The following is a 16,560-nucleotide window of genomic DNA, read 5'->3' on the forward strand; positions in this document are numbered from 1 at the left end:
GGCCTGTTTGGGAAAAGCTCAGGAATCTTAAAGTGCAATGTAAATTACATTTCTAGTGGGTACACAACCTAACTATCCAAACCCACAGTAAGTGGGTTTGGATAGTTAGGAATATTATGCGGTAATTACATTAAAAAAATTGATTTGATATATGGACATAATTTATTAACAAGACGTTTAAGTAATTTACTTTAAAACTTAGTGTAGAAATTTGATATAAAATAGGCCACAGGTTATCCGTATATACCAAACATAAAGTTGACATAAAAAATCCATTATCTAGTGACGTTGGACACCAAATAGAGTAGGTGTATTTTCCGACGTCAACACTTAGTCGCACCCCCTTCGCATGGGGTCAAACCTAGATAACTTACGTACATAACTTAAATGTCAATAACATTTCCCTTGACGTAATGTGTCGTTGTCTTTTTAAAAGGTTGTCAAAGAGAGTGAGGCTACTAGTCTATAGAGGAGCGTTGGAGCCGACCCTAGTATACGTAAGAAACTTGGCCGACTAAAACCAGATTTTCAGCCGAAATCCAATTACGGATTCCATTCTAGTTTTGGTCGAAACCGAAAACTATTTAAATAAGTTTTCGAAAAAACAGCTGGTCCAGTTTCTTCACCACCAAAGGTTCTTGATGCAGAGTCTCCATTTTCTACCTTCGTCGAACGTCACAGCGGTGCTGCCAAGGTCTGGTATCTGTGAGAGGATATTGTGTCAGCGTTTTATTAGCAGCAGACACATACCTGGACGGATGACAAACATCGTGCTGGCACTGTTGGTGGACGCGGTGGACTCTTTCGCTGCAGCAGCTGGACCAGTTTCCTCACCGCCTAGGATTCTTGCTACAGAGTCTCCATCTTCTATCTTCGTGTCACCTGTTCCTGTACTTCATTTTACTTAAGTTAACTTTATTTTTGTAATATTTTCTTTTGTAATACCTGCATCAACTGTAAAGCGCCTCTGAGGTGATCTCACAAAAGCGGTGCTATAAAAATTGTCCAATAAATAAATAAATTTACTCCGGCATAAGGCGTTTTTTGCTGTATTACTTTTAAGAATTTGGTAGAGTTGGTCTACCTATAGACTTAAAAACTGCTATTTTTTGCAGAAAATATCAAATTTTTGATTTTATTAGTGCAAGAAATTTTTAAAGAGTAGTTTGAATGGTAGAAGTAGTGGTGGATGCCCGAGAAACACTTGAGCATTATCCCTGCATGGGAATAATGTAGGAAAAGTCAAGGACGCCCGAGGAAATAATTATTTGTGATAAAATGAGGCGTATAACAGGAAAAACAGGTTTTAGAAGAAACTATGATGTGGAGGAAGAAAATGGTAGAATAAGTCAGGGACGCCCGAAGAAGGCTTGTCACGATCAAGTGAAACAAATACTTATGTTTGGTCAAAAAACTATTCATTACTCCGAGGAACGCTGGGTATACGTCAGCCATTTTGAAATAAAACGTATGATGAAATGAAATACTTCAATTTAATGAGTAAATTGGTTTTCCTTTGTCGTTTTTGGTTCATTGTTATATTCTTCAATGTACTTTAACGCTACAGGTACTTTAACTTAAAGAAATTACAAAACACAAAATACCTTAGAACAATCAATTAATAAACAAATCAGTCAAGTCTTTTTAAGTGAATACTCCACAAGAGTCTCAACTGCTCCTAACCGTTTGGAGCTAGAGCGTATGGCGATTGGGTATGTTGTGAGGCTGAAGGTAGTAGGGATAGTGGGGGAGTACCTGGCTATTCAGGTATGTTCATCAAACACGGCTAAATCCAACGTTCCAATTCTGAATGGTAGTATACTTAGAATATCTTTCACTCTGAAAGGTGTCGAAAGTAAAATATTGCATAATGTTTTAAATGAATAAATTTTGAAATAACACAAATTCATCAAATATAATTTACTTGCGCACGTCGAGATTTAAGCCCGCTACGTTTGGATTGCTATTCAAGAGGTTGACCAAGTAGTATTTTATTTAAGAGGCCATCAAGTTGTATTTTTCTCAGACAATGTGAACACAACAACAGTGTAATTATTATTTGAACGATAAATTTTAACAAATATAAACAGTATTAGAAAATTCAAAGTCTTTAAACTTTGAACTAAAATACAACTTTTATATCAGTAGTAGCTTCATTTTATAATGTTTAAGTAAGCTTGTCAGCTGTGCTGAAGAAACGATTTCTTTTGGACGAAACTTGTTAATTGGCCAAAACTAGGCAAAACCGCAGTCGATACTTCGGTTAATCACTTTAGTTCATACAAATGGCAGAGAAAAAACCTAAATAAACTGAGACAAGTGTAATAAATGAGAACCAGCTACGTACGACCGTATAGCGAATAAAGAGATCTAAATAAAATGTTCATTCATTCTATAACTTTGTTAAACAGAAAAATGAGATAATATATAATGTATGAAGGAAGCAAATCAAGATTATTGTTTTTTTATAGGGAATATTTCAATTGTCTGCTTAAAGGACTGCATGGATAAAAAAAATTATGGGAATCCCTGAAGTGTTGATTTTTATTGAACATTTCGCACATTCTTATGTTCTGCTATTTGTTGTTGAAAAAGAAAACGTCATTACTTTGCGTTTTTCGTATAAACACCACAAAAATTCCCATCTGCCAGAAGCTTATAATATTACGGCATGCCAAAATCAAGCACGTGATATTGATGAGTAAGTTTTGAAAATGTCTCTTCAGGTATTGTCCCATAGTTAAAACCATTTCAAGCCACATTTCATTTCTGAAAGGTGGTTTTTTACCAGAGCGTCATTGACAGAATGTAATGGACCTGTTTGGGGTATAAGAACGTAAAGATTTTTTTTTTCAAATTAAATTACGTTCAGAGAATAGGGAGAAACGAACAGACTATGGACATCTTTGGGACATTCTAGAAGCTTTATTATAGAAACCTACGTCGGTAATAGGTGTTAACCACGTAATAATTGAAAAGGGGCGTGATGGGTTTCAACGAATCAGACCATTCCCAAAATCAATTAAATAATTTTTCGCCAATCACGGAGATTAAGGGCGGTCTAAGACACGATACACTCGAGGTTGATTTACTGTTGAGTTAACCTTGGGATCCGGTCTCACGACGCGTGCAAAGGTACTTGGGAATCGACGATAAATTTCCATTCTAAGGCAGAAACGAAGCGATACCCAACCATCGATAACGAAAAAAGGGGGTGACAGTTTGGTGGAAGAAGAGGGTGTTTTAAAATGTTTTGGTCCAGAAGACATATCACGAGGCGATCCTCATAGAGAGAATTGTTTACGTTCGCTGAAATTCTGAGTGCTGTTTCAAGTGGTGACAATGAACACGAATTTTAACTTAAGATAAGACGTTTGGCCGAAATTGCCTAATTATATTAACACGGGGGAGATGCAAGTTGGGTAATTAAGAAAATACATAAAAGTTAATGGGTCACGAAGTCTTTGATTAACGATCAAAATTTTACGACATTTTTTGGGCGTAAACAAAGTTACGGGGATAATATATTGAAATTCCTTGATGAAGCGAGAAAAGAGTATATGGGTTGGGCTAAAACTAGACACAAAAAACTGTAAAAACAGGGATGTACTGGGCGTAGATCACCGAAAAAAAAAGGACCGGGAATCAAAAAGAAACCCAAAAGGTAGTTTAGCTCATGATGGAAGGGGTTTCAACGACTCGAGTAGTGGACAGCGATGGGTTACGAAAGATTACCAGAAGATATGCGGCGGACATCACGAAAAGAGTCAAAACAGGTAGGCGAAATTACAAAAACGTGTCGAATCAAATTTTGGAACGAACGCCTACGTATGTCATCACCGAGAGGAAGGTATATGTATCCTGGAATCACCCACGGATCGCGTAGACACCAATCAAATGCTAGAAGGCAGCACACAAGGAAGGATACTGTATTGCACAAGCGCTGGACATAATAGGTGAAAAGCTTCCGTTAGTTGGGATAATTTATCGATTATATTATCGATATCAATAGCGAATTTCTCGGAAAGATTTCAAAAACAACGATATAGAAATGAGCTACACCTAGTCTATAGGCCGGAAATCAACCAATATTACGGACACAACACGTGTACGAGAAAAAATAATCAAATAATTTTGCGCAATAGTCTACATCGCCGAATATCATTTACGGGAGGGCGCCCGAAGGTCAGGCCGCCGAGTACGCTCCTGTACCCGCCTCGACAGGTTGGTAGGTGTTTACCTCAAATCGGAAGGCGAGAACCTAAAAACCTGAAATGGGGTTATGCAATTCTAAACTTAACGGGAAGTGAAACCTCGAATTCATAAAGACGAAAGTCGCACAAATTTTATGTCGATTTATTCGAAAAACATTATTAAATAGCGTTGTTTGGAGGAAATCAGGGTTTTTTTCGTTTTAACTTGGTTGGAGTCGGTCTTCGAGATCCTTACGTCGCGACAGCTTTTGTGTGCTATTATTAAACTAAACTGATAGAGTTTTAAAGGTAGTGAAGTTGTGTATTTAGAAAATCAAGGCATTTTCACGAAGTTAGAGTGGTTTTAATATTAATGAAAATAATTGAAGTGTTTTAAAATTTAACTAGATTCAACCAAAAAAAAGGGTAAACTCATAATTAGACAATACTAAATTCACGGGTTGGAGTCTTTTCGTGAATTTTGAGATAGTTCGTCACAAATCGCCGAGGACCTTTTAAGGAAGTATACGCGTCGCGCTACGAGGAGTACCACTTGGGGCTTCTACTCATTCCTACCTTATGAGTTCCTGGACGTGGATTAATGTACATGTCGTCGATATCCCGACTGGACTGGTAATATTACGATTCTGGGTAAGTGACCTTGCATGAATATATATTTCCAGAACGTTAAAATTGCGACGAAGATGGGGCTGCAACCAGCAGCTCGGACAGGGCTGCGATACTGATAAGATAGTATCACATTTAGAACTGTTTACTTGCTTCTAACAGCTGTGTTTAGCACGACGCCAATGACCTACTTATTTGTAAGCAGTTAGTGTCGACGCACGACCCAAAAAGGAAGAAAAGGGACCCCCATAAATCACTTGACGACCGTGTCTGACGACAAAAGTCGTACATTCTACCGAGTTGGCAGCCGCGCAGAGGCACCTCAAATCAACATGGAAGCGACTAGTTGCAACCAACTCATGCTCAAAACAAATAAAAGGGCAAATTAATAATATTTGTTTAACCTTATATGTTCACTAACAAATTCCCAAATACCTTTGACCTCGGCTTAGGACTCGCCGTTGGAGTATGTTGTCCGTAAGCTGTCTTGGGAAAGCACACAACTTCCTCAGCTCAGAAGATTTTCTACTTTCCTCATCACGCGATTTCGGGGCGTCAACGTTGTATGGAGAATCACGAAGAGTTCGGAACGTCATCCCTTTTCGCGGAGCCGGGTCGGGTGAGAGGACACGAAAGGCAGTATGAAAATTAATGTCAAGTTGGAATGTTTGCGCCTTGGTTCGCTGCGAAGGCGTTTAATTGAACGGGCTCCAAGTCTTTCAAAATCGCGTGGAGGGGACGTCAGCGTGATGAACGAGGGTTCAAAATCGGAGGACGAACACATACTAAAGCGGGGTTTACCCGAAGGTTGATGCAACTCGACTGGAAATCCCTCGAGATCCTTTGCAGCAGCCTTCGTGAGGTGGATAGTAGGCCTGGCGGCTAGTGGACGTTGAAAGCCCCACCAGAACAAACCTACTTGAAACATGCACGCGTTTAGCATCATGACAAGGGACGCAATGAAATTCCCCTTTTTCAGTCAGTAACGTAGTCCGTCGGAGGAAGCGGGGCGGGGTGATTTGGGATATTCCAACAGGTGTATTACCTCTCCCTCTGACGTGAGCGGTCCGGAGATGTCAGGGCGACTATAAGAAGAAGTTAGACCAGACCTCGGGGAAAGCCAGACATGTATTGGTTCTTGGGGTTTTGCATTTGGAAGAATAGCGACCATTTCATTTGGGGCAGTGAGGTGCCGACCCAGTTTGCAAAAAAACCCTTTTTTCGTCATTCAATTCGTTCCCATCTCCTTTTTTCTCGTTTCCACTCCCATCCGCAACATCCAAAGTTTACTAACCACAGCTAAATCCTTCTATCTAGTTTCAGTACACCATTACAGAGGTCGAGGAGGGAGTCCCAGTACTTATGCGGAAACAACACCCTATTCAACGAAGGGTTTAATAGCGCGTACACAAAGGGGGGGGGGTGGGTACGGTTCTATGTCACAATCTAGAATTTATAAACACGGGGACATTAGATAAGGGCGGGGATACAAGGCAATTGTAGGGATATGATAGAAACTGTTAGGTCAATTAGTAATAGGGTCCAGTATTCGAAAGTTAGGTGAGACACGTACTCGTTTATTGTAGAACTCGCTGAGGGTCGTTGGACGTTTTCCCCACACTTTGGCTAAAAAGAACCGGGAGGTACCATGGAAAGGAGACATTAAATACCTACCACCTCATAACGGTGGGCTTCGAATTAACAAACCACACAACGTGAAGTTAAGGGATTTATTGTAGATCAACCCCAAAGCGAAGGCCTTATTTTACTATGTGCAATATCACAGGGGCGGGGGATATTCAGAGTTAGCTAGGCTCAGCACGATATCATTTTGCAAAAGCGAAACTGAACGCTGGAGAGAAAGAGGTATAAAAAAACCTCATTCAAGCGAGTTAGGACAATTAGGAGGTCGAGTCAACACAAGTACCAGTCAAATCAGATCCGTAAAAATGTTTTCAAAACGCAAAAGTTTTAGAAATATTTCTGAAACTCCGACTAGTCCAACAAAATGTTTTCCTCTTTTAACAGACACTCAATTTTACGAAAGATTAACATTATTCAATGAAGGTTTAAGTACAACCTTCTCATTCATTCATTTGAAAGTGATTGATTAGGCTTTTCGGACATATTGGTTAGATAGACCGATAAAGATGGAGGAAATTCTATAAGATCAGTTCATCAGCAGCTGGAAAAGAGCCCTAATAGAGGGAATATATCATTCCTCACATTTTTTTAAATTTCTGTTCTATTCTATATCGGTACACAGTTAAATAGTGTACACTCTTGTGAACATGGAAAATGTCGGAAATTAAAAAAACTTGCGAGAGGAAAGAAAAATTATTTAATAATAAATTTTATATTTAATTTTAGCTACTGTATACGACATTGTACATACAAAATGTGGTAGTTAATACAGGTATAGTAAATTATATTTCTTAGTCGTCTTCACTAGGGTGACCTGTGCTGAAGAGGACTAAAGTTATTTTATTATATTTTTATTTGTCTTCTATGTCGTTTTTGGTGTTGTTTTTAGAGTTTATTCACTGATCTCTTTCAGCAAGATTTTTATTCTTTATTTGTACTAATTAATTTTCTATTTGTTTTGTAACGGGGCGAAAGATGTTCTAGACTTTTTTTGCAATATAAATGTACTTTCTTTGTCCGATTGTGGTTTTAATAATTGGAATGTTTTTTACGTCTTTTTTATTCAATTTAATGTGATATATATGCGGTCTAGTAGAAGATTCATGTATATTTTGTACATTTGGTACGTCAAAACTATCGAAAATTTAAATCAAAGGCGTTGTTAGTTTTTATAAATACCTTTTAGTATGATTCCTTTTTGAATTGAGGTACGTACATATAAACTTATTAACTTAGATGTAGCAGTTTTTTGAGTTGGGGCTGTAGTTTAAGCCGCAAATCTGCAACTAAAATTATTATTTTTGAATTTTCATGACTTCGAAGACAAATACCATCTATGCACAAAAACATTACCACAATTTGGCTTTAAGTTTTTTTCAATTCAATTAATTTAATTAAATTTAAGGACATTAAAGATAAAAAATAAATAAATGAATAGCCAACTAATTCATTTATTTATTCAAAAAACAGTTTTAAATATAAAAAAAACATACTCTTCACATCGCATTAGGGCATTCCAGTATCAAGATATGATATCAGCTTTACAATTACATCACTTAAAAAAATACATTTTTTTTATATATATACGCCTAAAAAGGCTTTTACATAGAAGTGATACATGATGCAGTGTGCATAGGAGAATATCATATAGTATTATACAGGAGATGCTCACAGTAAATAGATGTAATCCATTGTAAAGAAGGTACAAAATACACAATTGTAAAATTGTGATTACAAGTATAGTGAGAAAATATGAAGAAATATTTTTTTTTTCTTTTCTTTTCTTTTCTTTTATTTTCTTTTCTTTTCTTCTTTATCCTTTCTTTTCATTTCTCGTATATGGTAAATTATTTTCCTCGGGGCCTGTTGTGTGGAGCTAAGGTAAAAAATATATATTTACCTACTGTACAGTGGCTGTTGACAGGTCTAATGAATAAACATCACTTAAGCAGTTTCAGACAACAATGTGTTTTTATTATACTATGCGTTTTTAGATATTGTGATCCTTAGATAATTGCAAATTAAAATATTTAAAACCATTTATCTTTTTGCAATTCACTGGGTTTCTAATGCCTTCTAAAAATCTAAAACATAGTATATTCCGCTTCAGGATATTCCATCAAGAATTTAAATAGGCATTAATTTTGGTTTAACTCTCTACAAAATAAGCCTCGGTTAAAATACTTAATAAACAGATTATTATAAAATCACTTCCTTTGTAACGAAAATTACTTCCCAACAAAGGCAAAAAGTATCAAATTTCTCCGTGAAATTCGCTTGAATAATATTTAAAACGTAGCTGAAAATTTTCGAATTTCCACCAAAGGAAATCCCTGGCAGCCTTTTCTAGGCTTCACACAATGAAGGTATTGATTCCTACAGAGGTGTTAGGAGCATCCATACATCAATTTATTGTTGCCGTAAAATGCGCCCCTTTAAATCGAAATCTTTTTGGGACCTCAATTTAAACAAATTGTTCAATGATATTATATTTCACGGTTTTATACTGGGGTGGAAATATTAAATTTCTTAAAAATAACGGGTTTAGTAGAATGTAGATACGTTTTAAATATACTTTAATGCTCAATCTCTAGTTTGCTGTGAATGGTTCTTATTGCGTGGTGGAAGAGATTGCGAGGCGGGAGAGATTGCGTTGGGAGAAATTGGGTAGTTGGAGAAATTTCGAGGCGGGAGAGATTGCGTGGTGGGAGAAATTGGGTAGTGGGAGAGATTGCATGGTGGGAAAGATTGCGTTGTGAGAGAGAGAGGGCATGGTGGGAGAGATTGCGTGTTGGGAAAAATTGTATAGTGGGAGATATTGCATGGTGGGAGAGATTATATGTTGGGAGATATTGAAAAGGTCAGTGTTGTTAAGGTTAATAATATCTAGAATAATTCTCTTATAAATCATTTCTCACAAAAAAAAACAATTGTCTTAATTTTGTATTTTGGGGTATTATGTGCTTAAAGGTTTCATTTTAAGATATTATTTTTTAAAACAACAGTAAAGTCGTTAGTTTGCGGCTAAATGCGGACTAATTTCACAATACTATCGAATTGCGCTTTTGTGATTAAGCCATGTCACTTGCGATACGTTTTCAGCAGATGAACCCCCCTTCTTCTTAAACCACCATTTGTATTGGAGAAAAAGTTGAGATAGTATTTCAAACGTTTGTAACTTACTCTGCATCCCATCGTTACTTGAAAAAGCATATTTGGCTACAGATTTCAAGGTTGATCTCAGACCACGACAAATAAAGCCTCTGAAAGCTGGGTGGTTTTTATTCTTCATCTTTTTGACAAACACGATCTATCTGACAGGAATTGGTGCTCGCATTGTAGAAAAGTTTCTGCTCGACCCTACCAACCATAATGTTCAATGGGGATTTTCAGAAGAGGTGAATTCACATATATCATAGTTCTTCTACGCTAGTAGCTTTTCTACGTCAAGAAAATGAGCCCCTCTTAGAGAATTTATCGTGATCGTTAGTTTAATGTGGTCTATCTCAAAAATGTATACTTCCACACACCGAAGTAAAAAAAAAACCGTGGATTGTTTCCATTACAAAAGCTTGTCAATATCTTAAGCAAATATCTTAAGAAGTATATCCTCTCTGCATTACCCTTCGGAGATACTTAATAAGTTATATTTTAAATATATGCAAGTAGATAAAGCGTATTTTCCTAAACAGCCTGCGTAGTATAAGTAATATAAAGTCTTTAATAATACACAAAATTGTACACTTCAAAATCACATAAAAAAAAATAACAATGCTGACTGATAAAAAAATGTCGTATTTTGTTATTCGGCCGTATGTTCTCAATGCATGCTCCTTCGGAGACACAGCACAATTATCGGTAAAACCATTTGAAATGCAGATTTCCACTCAAGACACCTTCAGATATAAGTATATCGACTTTTGTTATAACTATGGCAGTAAATATATCGTATTTACTATAACAGACTTCTAACATAAAGTATGTCATTTATTGTTATTCGGCCTACATCTTCTCTGTATACCACTCAAGGACATTTAGTTGTATTATATGTTAGTAGAAATAGCGTATTTCTCCTAACAGACTGCATATGTAAGTATGTCATATTATGTTATCCGGCACGCAAATTCTTTGTTCACACCCCTTCAAGAGCATTAAGTTTTATTATACGTAAGTACATAATAGCGTATTTCCCTTAACATATTTCATATATAAGAATGTCATATTTTGATGTATATCCTCTCTGCATACTTTTTCGGGGACATGGCATTCTTGTTAGAAAATATATTTGTATTACGGATTTCCACTAAGACGGTAATAGATATAAATGTATCGACTTTTGTTATACGGCCGTCTATCCTCTCTACAAACTTACTTTACCGATGAGGACATTCGGAATAAATAATCTTTTAGGGGATCAACTGTCAGAGAGATCAACTGTCCGAGGGGTCAACTGGCAGAGGGATCAACTGTACGGGGATCAATTGTACGGGGGATAAGTGTCCAGGGGTTCAACTTTCGACGTACTAAATGTCGGGGGGGTCAACTGTTAGGGGATCAACTGTCATGGAGCCCTAATGATCGACCCATTCTTGAAATCTAATTATCGTCCGATTCTCTTTTTTTACCAAACTGTGTACTACAAAGACCGGCAAAGGTTCTCGTAAAAATTTAATTAATTCTTCCCTTGTGTGGTTTTAGCCATCACTTAAATTCAAAACATTTGTATTCCGTTAACTACGATATGTTTCTGCCTCCGCATTTCATCATACCCGCCATACTTCCATTTTCTACATTCTCTTTCTGGTATTCTCCTTTTTTCAGGATCTCTCTTGGAAACTAAAATTGGTCACCCCTTTGCAAGTGTGTCTGTAAAAGGCAATCTTCAGACACACGATGGATGTCATCATTTCACATGTTAAATTGGCTCGCTTCCAAACTTGGACGCCATCAAAAAACGTTTTTTTTACTCGAAACCTATTTCCCAGGACAACGAAAAGCTTTTTTACACACTAAGATATTAAAATTTCAAGGCGAGTAAAAACATCTTTTTACGAAAGTTTTTTAGTTAATAACACGTTGTACTCTGAATTACAGTAATTGGGTATTCGAAAATAATAATAAGTTTACACCCGTCTTTGTAAGTAAAGACATGTACAATGTCCAATATAATCCTCCAGATTTGACGCAAGGCGTACGTAAACCCTACAAAGGTCAATGTGTTTGTTTGAAAGTTAATCGCATAATTCAGCTACCTGCTTCCCTGTCTCCGTAGCTGGGGTCATACGAGATGGTTTACGGCTTATTGCAAGCAGACAGAAAACGGACCAACCACATCTCCTCAAGTATTCAACCCTGCCAAGCCTGATTTATAACGCCCTAATCGTTTGAAAATAAATTATAATATATTTTAGCTTTCAATATAAAAAATAAAATATATGTTTTCTATTCATCAAATAGAAAAATTCACGAGAAATTTTAATAAGGTGGTAGTTTTTTTCTGTATCGTTCTAGTCTAAGGGCGTCATTTAAACCTTAAATTTGCTTAAAACGTTTTTTTTCGTTTTATGACGAGATCTAAGGCAAGTCTTAACCTTTCTCTTCCCCGTCTCCATCTCTTATCCACTTCTTTTAGTCTTAAGACATGCTTCAAACATCTCTTCCGACTTATGTTATCTTATCCCTTATGCCTCCAAATTAAGCCACCATTCTCTTGAAATCGCTAAAAATCTTGTCAAACTAACCAGCTAAAGCTTAGTTACAGAGCAACATCACACTGTCACATCCCTGATTGCAGTAGTGCCACCACTTGAGTGGCTTTGTGAGCAGTGGTGTCCATTTTAAGGGGATGTTTTCTAGCTCTAATTATTGACGTGTATCCTCTTCAACGTTCTGATAATGGATGAACTACATTTGACTTAAACTGCTCCAATTATAGTCCAGGAAGATGACACAAGTGGCACCTGTAAAGATTACACGCGCACAGTTTTTTAACGTACCAAATCGGAAAATATGTATTGTTTATGAAATAAAACTATCGTTTGATAAGAGGTCGTTAAATGTCCTTTCAATTGTTATCAATATTGGATGTATTGGCACGGGGAAACTTATTTTCGAATATTTGCCTTTTTTGTGACGTTGGCTGTATTATCATGACAACTATTAGTTTTACTCCATTGACTTTTTTACAGATTTTGTTTTTTGCACATTTGATAAACATTGACATATTTTTTCTTCAGCTTCTTTCTAATTTCGGAGGCAACACAGAATAACTCGCAAACTCAGAACTGCAGTTTTACTAGTTGTGTTAAATTTGTCCCCTTTCGTAAATGTTCCTTTGAATCATCTTTTGGTTAATTTAATATTATTTATTGCTACATAAGTGATGATCGCAGTATAAAAATTGCTCTATTTTAATATCTACTAAAGTTATTCAGTTTATGACCATTGGATGAAAAATGTTGAATTTTTCAAATACATTTATTGAATTTCGATTTTTTTTTCATCACTGAATGAATGCAAATCTTGGAAGTGGAAATTAACCAACTTTCCTACATCTCACCGAGCTGAAACTCTGCATATAGACTCTTTGTTGACGGCTGTATCGAACGTCATCAGCATCATCAATATAAAATGTACATCAATTATAAAAAAACACAACAAAATGTCATCATATTTACCACTGTCGAAAACTATGTAAAACCTTCCATAAAACTAATGTTGATAAACCTGCCTTACATATAGGTAACTCATGTTTAAAAACCTGCCCTGCCGTTTAGCGGTAAATTTTATCGCTCGGACCTAAAAGGCAGTTGTCTCGCTTCAATTCAAGCAACCATCTTACTCTGGCTAGGCAGCCGCTGATTGGCTAAGCACAAAACCTGCTTGAGCGGCCCACGTGTATCCAAGAGATTTGTAAAAAATACAAATTTGCAAGCCTTTCCTGTAATAATAGGAAACAATGTTAACTAAATAGTTTTGTACAAAGATACTTGCATGTTAATTAAATAAGCTCGAATAGAACTAAAATATGTTACACGTAAGATAATTATGTACTCAGCGAAACTCTGAAAATGTAACAGAGATTTGGCCACTTATCTTGTAGAATATGTCTTATTATAACCAAATAAAGAATATTGCGACGACGTGGTTTTGGCAGGGCGACAGAGGCAGATAAGGCATAATATTGTAAAATATTCATTTGTTTCTGAGATAAACTTGGTCCATGTAATAACACGGCTAAACTCACGCCAGAAAAATAAGTTCCTAAAACACAAAACGAGCCAGCGACGAACCTCGCCGGCCACGCGGTCTTGTAGCGCGTTATAAATATAGCGCTCACATTTGTACCGGCCTCACGGCCTAACGTCAGGTCTTTTATGGCAAACCGCCTGGGGCGTGATCTTTCTTCGGAGGAGAAAGATCACCTCGCCAGCATTGTTTTAAAAACTTATCTAGAGGAGGCCGTTGAAGCCTCTCCCAGACAGCTAACCCCATCTCAACCGAGTTGTTCTCGTGGTTGGGAACACCACAATCTTGTTGAGATGGAGGACTGCGCTTCATCGTCTGATGAATCAGCCTACGAACTCGTAGCCAGGCGAAAAAGATCGCACACCAACTCTAGCGGGTCACTGACTCCTGTCAATTCCCCTCGCTCATCCCCACTCCCTAAGAAAAAAACTGGCTCTCAGTCGCCTAGAGCCGAGGCGGCTATTAATAACATTAATAATAAATTTGAAGTCTTAAGATCGCCGTCCCCGACCCCTACGTCAGCTACCCAACAAATTGGGACATCTGAAGTAGTGACAGCGCCACGCAAATTTGCGCGTATTCCCCCGATAGTTTTGCACAAGAAAAGCGAAACAACATCCCTTCTTCGCTCACTTGAAGATAAAAGGATAGATTTCTCGGCGAAGAATATGGGGACTGGTCTCCATATCTTGACAAAATCGCCGCGTGACCATCACGCCGTCACGAGAAATCTATTAGCAAGGAACATAGAATTCCACACTTTTAGACTCCCCGAAGAAAAGCCGCTGAGGGTCGTCCTCAGAGGCATTCCGGAGGACATCTCCTCCGAGGAGATCAAGGAGGAGCTGATAAAAAAATTCCCTGTTATTGCCGTCCATAGGATGAAGGATGGACGCACAAAAAACACATCCCCTTAGTTCTTGTCACGCTGACTAAGAACGAAGCGGGCAAAGATATTTTCAATAACTTAACCCTTTAAATATCAGGAACCCAAATTCTTATGATGTTTGGGGACAAATTTGGTCTCCTAATAATTAAGGGGTATTCAGGCTAAAAATACAAGTAAAGTCCCTTCGCAACAAGGAAAGGATAGGGCAATGCTACCGTTGCCAGGCTCACGGCCATTCGGCTACTTGCTGCCATGGCAGCGAAAAATGTGTGAAATGCGGAGGACCACATAGGTTTTCTGACTGCAAAAAGCCGAGAGATACCCCGGCTAAATGTGCCCTGTGCGAAGGAGCGCACACGGCTAATTACGGTGGGTGCCCCGCCAGGCCCCAAAGAAATCATAACTTCAATAGGAATAAAAATAACAATTATAATCGCAATTACAATGTAAATAAATCAAATATTAACCGCCAAGAGAGACAGGGCCATCAAAGTCAGCCGCAAAAGCGGAATCAGTTAAATCAAACTCAGATAAATCAAACTCAGATAAATCAAACTCAAACTCCCATTGTTCCCGCAGCCTCGCAAGCTGCTTTCCCTCCCCTACCTCCCTCTCACCGCAGGTGGCCCGAGCCACACTATTACAATCCTGAAATTCCCAGAGGGAACAAAGGGCGCCCATCACACAGGGCAGTAGCCAACAACACAGGTTAGAGCGCCAGCCCGATCCGAAACCAACTCCCCAAGACTCCTCTCCCGACTTTCCTCCACGACTCCTGGACCCCGTACATGTCCAGGCACTTATTGAACAAGCCACGGCGCTTCAATTTACCATTCAACATGCCACCAAAGAGCTGGCAAAAATTCAAGCCCTGATAAGAAATCACAATGTCTAGACAAAATGTTAAATTAATCAACCTACAGACGGCCTTTTGGAACGCCAATGGCTCAGTCCTAGCTCACAAGGAGGAAATAATTGAATTCCTTCACGATTATAGTATTGAAGTATTCCTCATTAACGAGATCTGGCTCAAGCCTTCCAGGAACTTCAGAATACCAAATTACATAACTTACCGTGACAACAGACTAGCCAACAGAGGAGGCGGTACCGCCATCTCGGTTAAAAATAATATTGACCACCGTCTAGCACATTCATTCTCTAGTAGTAACATTGAATCCACCTCGGTAATAATCAATACCTCTTCCGGACCACTTAAACTCATTTTTGTCTACTCACCCCCTACCCGCAAATTAATTCCAGCAGAATTAGACAATCTCTTGTCTGAAAATGTCCCCACTATAATAGCTGGGGACATGAACGCAAAGCACGGATCGTGGCACAGACTAAAAAATAACACCAAAGGTAACGTACTCGCAAATTACGCGAGTACCCATCCTATCGTAGTCGATGCTCCAGATAGACCAACGATTCATCACCATACCGGTAATCCGGACGTGATTGACATCGTCATTCTTAAAAATACTAGCCATCTGCACTCCCTCCGAGTACTTAACGAACTTTCATCTGACCACGATCCAGTTCTCCTCTCTCTAACAGGAGGCTCTAATCCTCTGGTCCCCGTTAATCCTCTACCAACTAAAATTAAATGGAATAAACTTAACGAACTAATGAATAAAAATATAACAATTCCCACATCAATTCCCGACGAAGCCACTCTTAACGCTGCTACCTCCACCTTAATTCAAACATTAAAATCATGCATCAACAAGGCGTCCGTTGAGATTCCTACCGACACCACACGACATGGAATACCCGAAGAGATCAAAGATCTTATTAGGGAAAAAAATCTTGTTAGGAAAGAGTGGCAGAGATCTTGCAATCCAATAGTAAAGCATCATTTTAATAGACTAAACAGAGAAGTACGTGAGGCCCTCAGCAAATTCCGCAACGAGCGATGGCACGACTTCATCTAAACTCTTGAAGACGATAGAGCAGCGT

The 16,560-nt window shown here is 38.1% G+C and overlaps 1 protein-coding gene across 1 annotated transcript in view; it reads left to right on the forward strand.

Moving 5' to 3' along the window:
• The window catches only part of LOC149417291 (atrial natriuretic peptide receptor 2-like), a 366,040-nt gene that overhangs the window by 24,547 nt on the left and 324,933 nt on the right, over positions 1 to 16,560 (forward strand). The window lies entirely within an intron of this gene.

The sequence above is a fragment of the Hesperophylax consimilis genome, chromosome 15 (assembly GCF_061612785.1).
Source record: "Hesperophylax consimilis isolate HC1 chromosome 15, BYU_Hcon_1.0, whole genome shotgun sequence".
Lineage (NCBI taxonomy): Eukaryota > Metazoa > Arthropoda > Insecta > Trichoptera > Limnephilidae > Hesperophylax > Hesperophylax consimilis.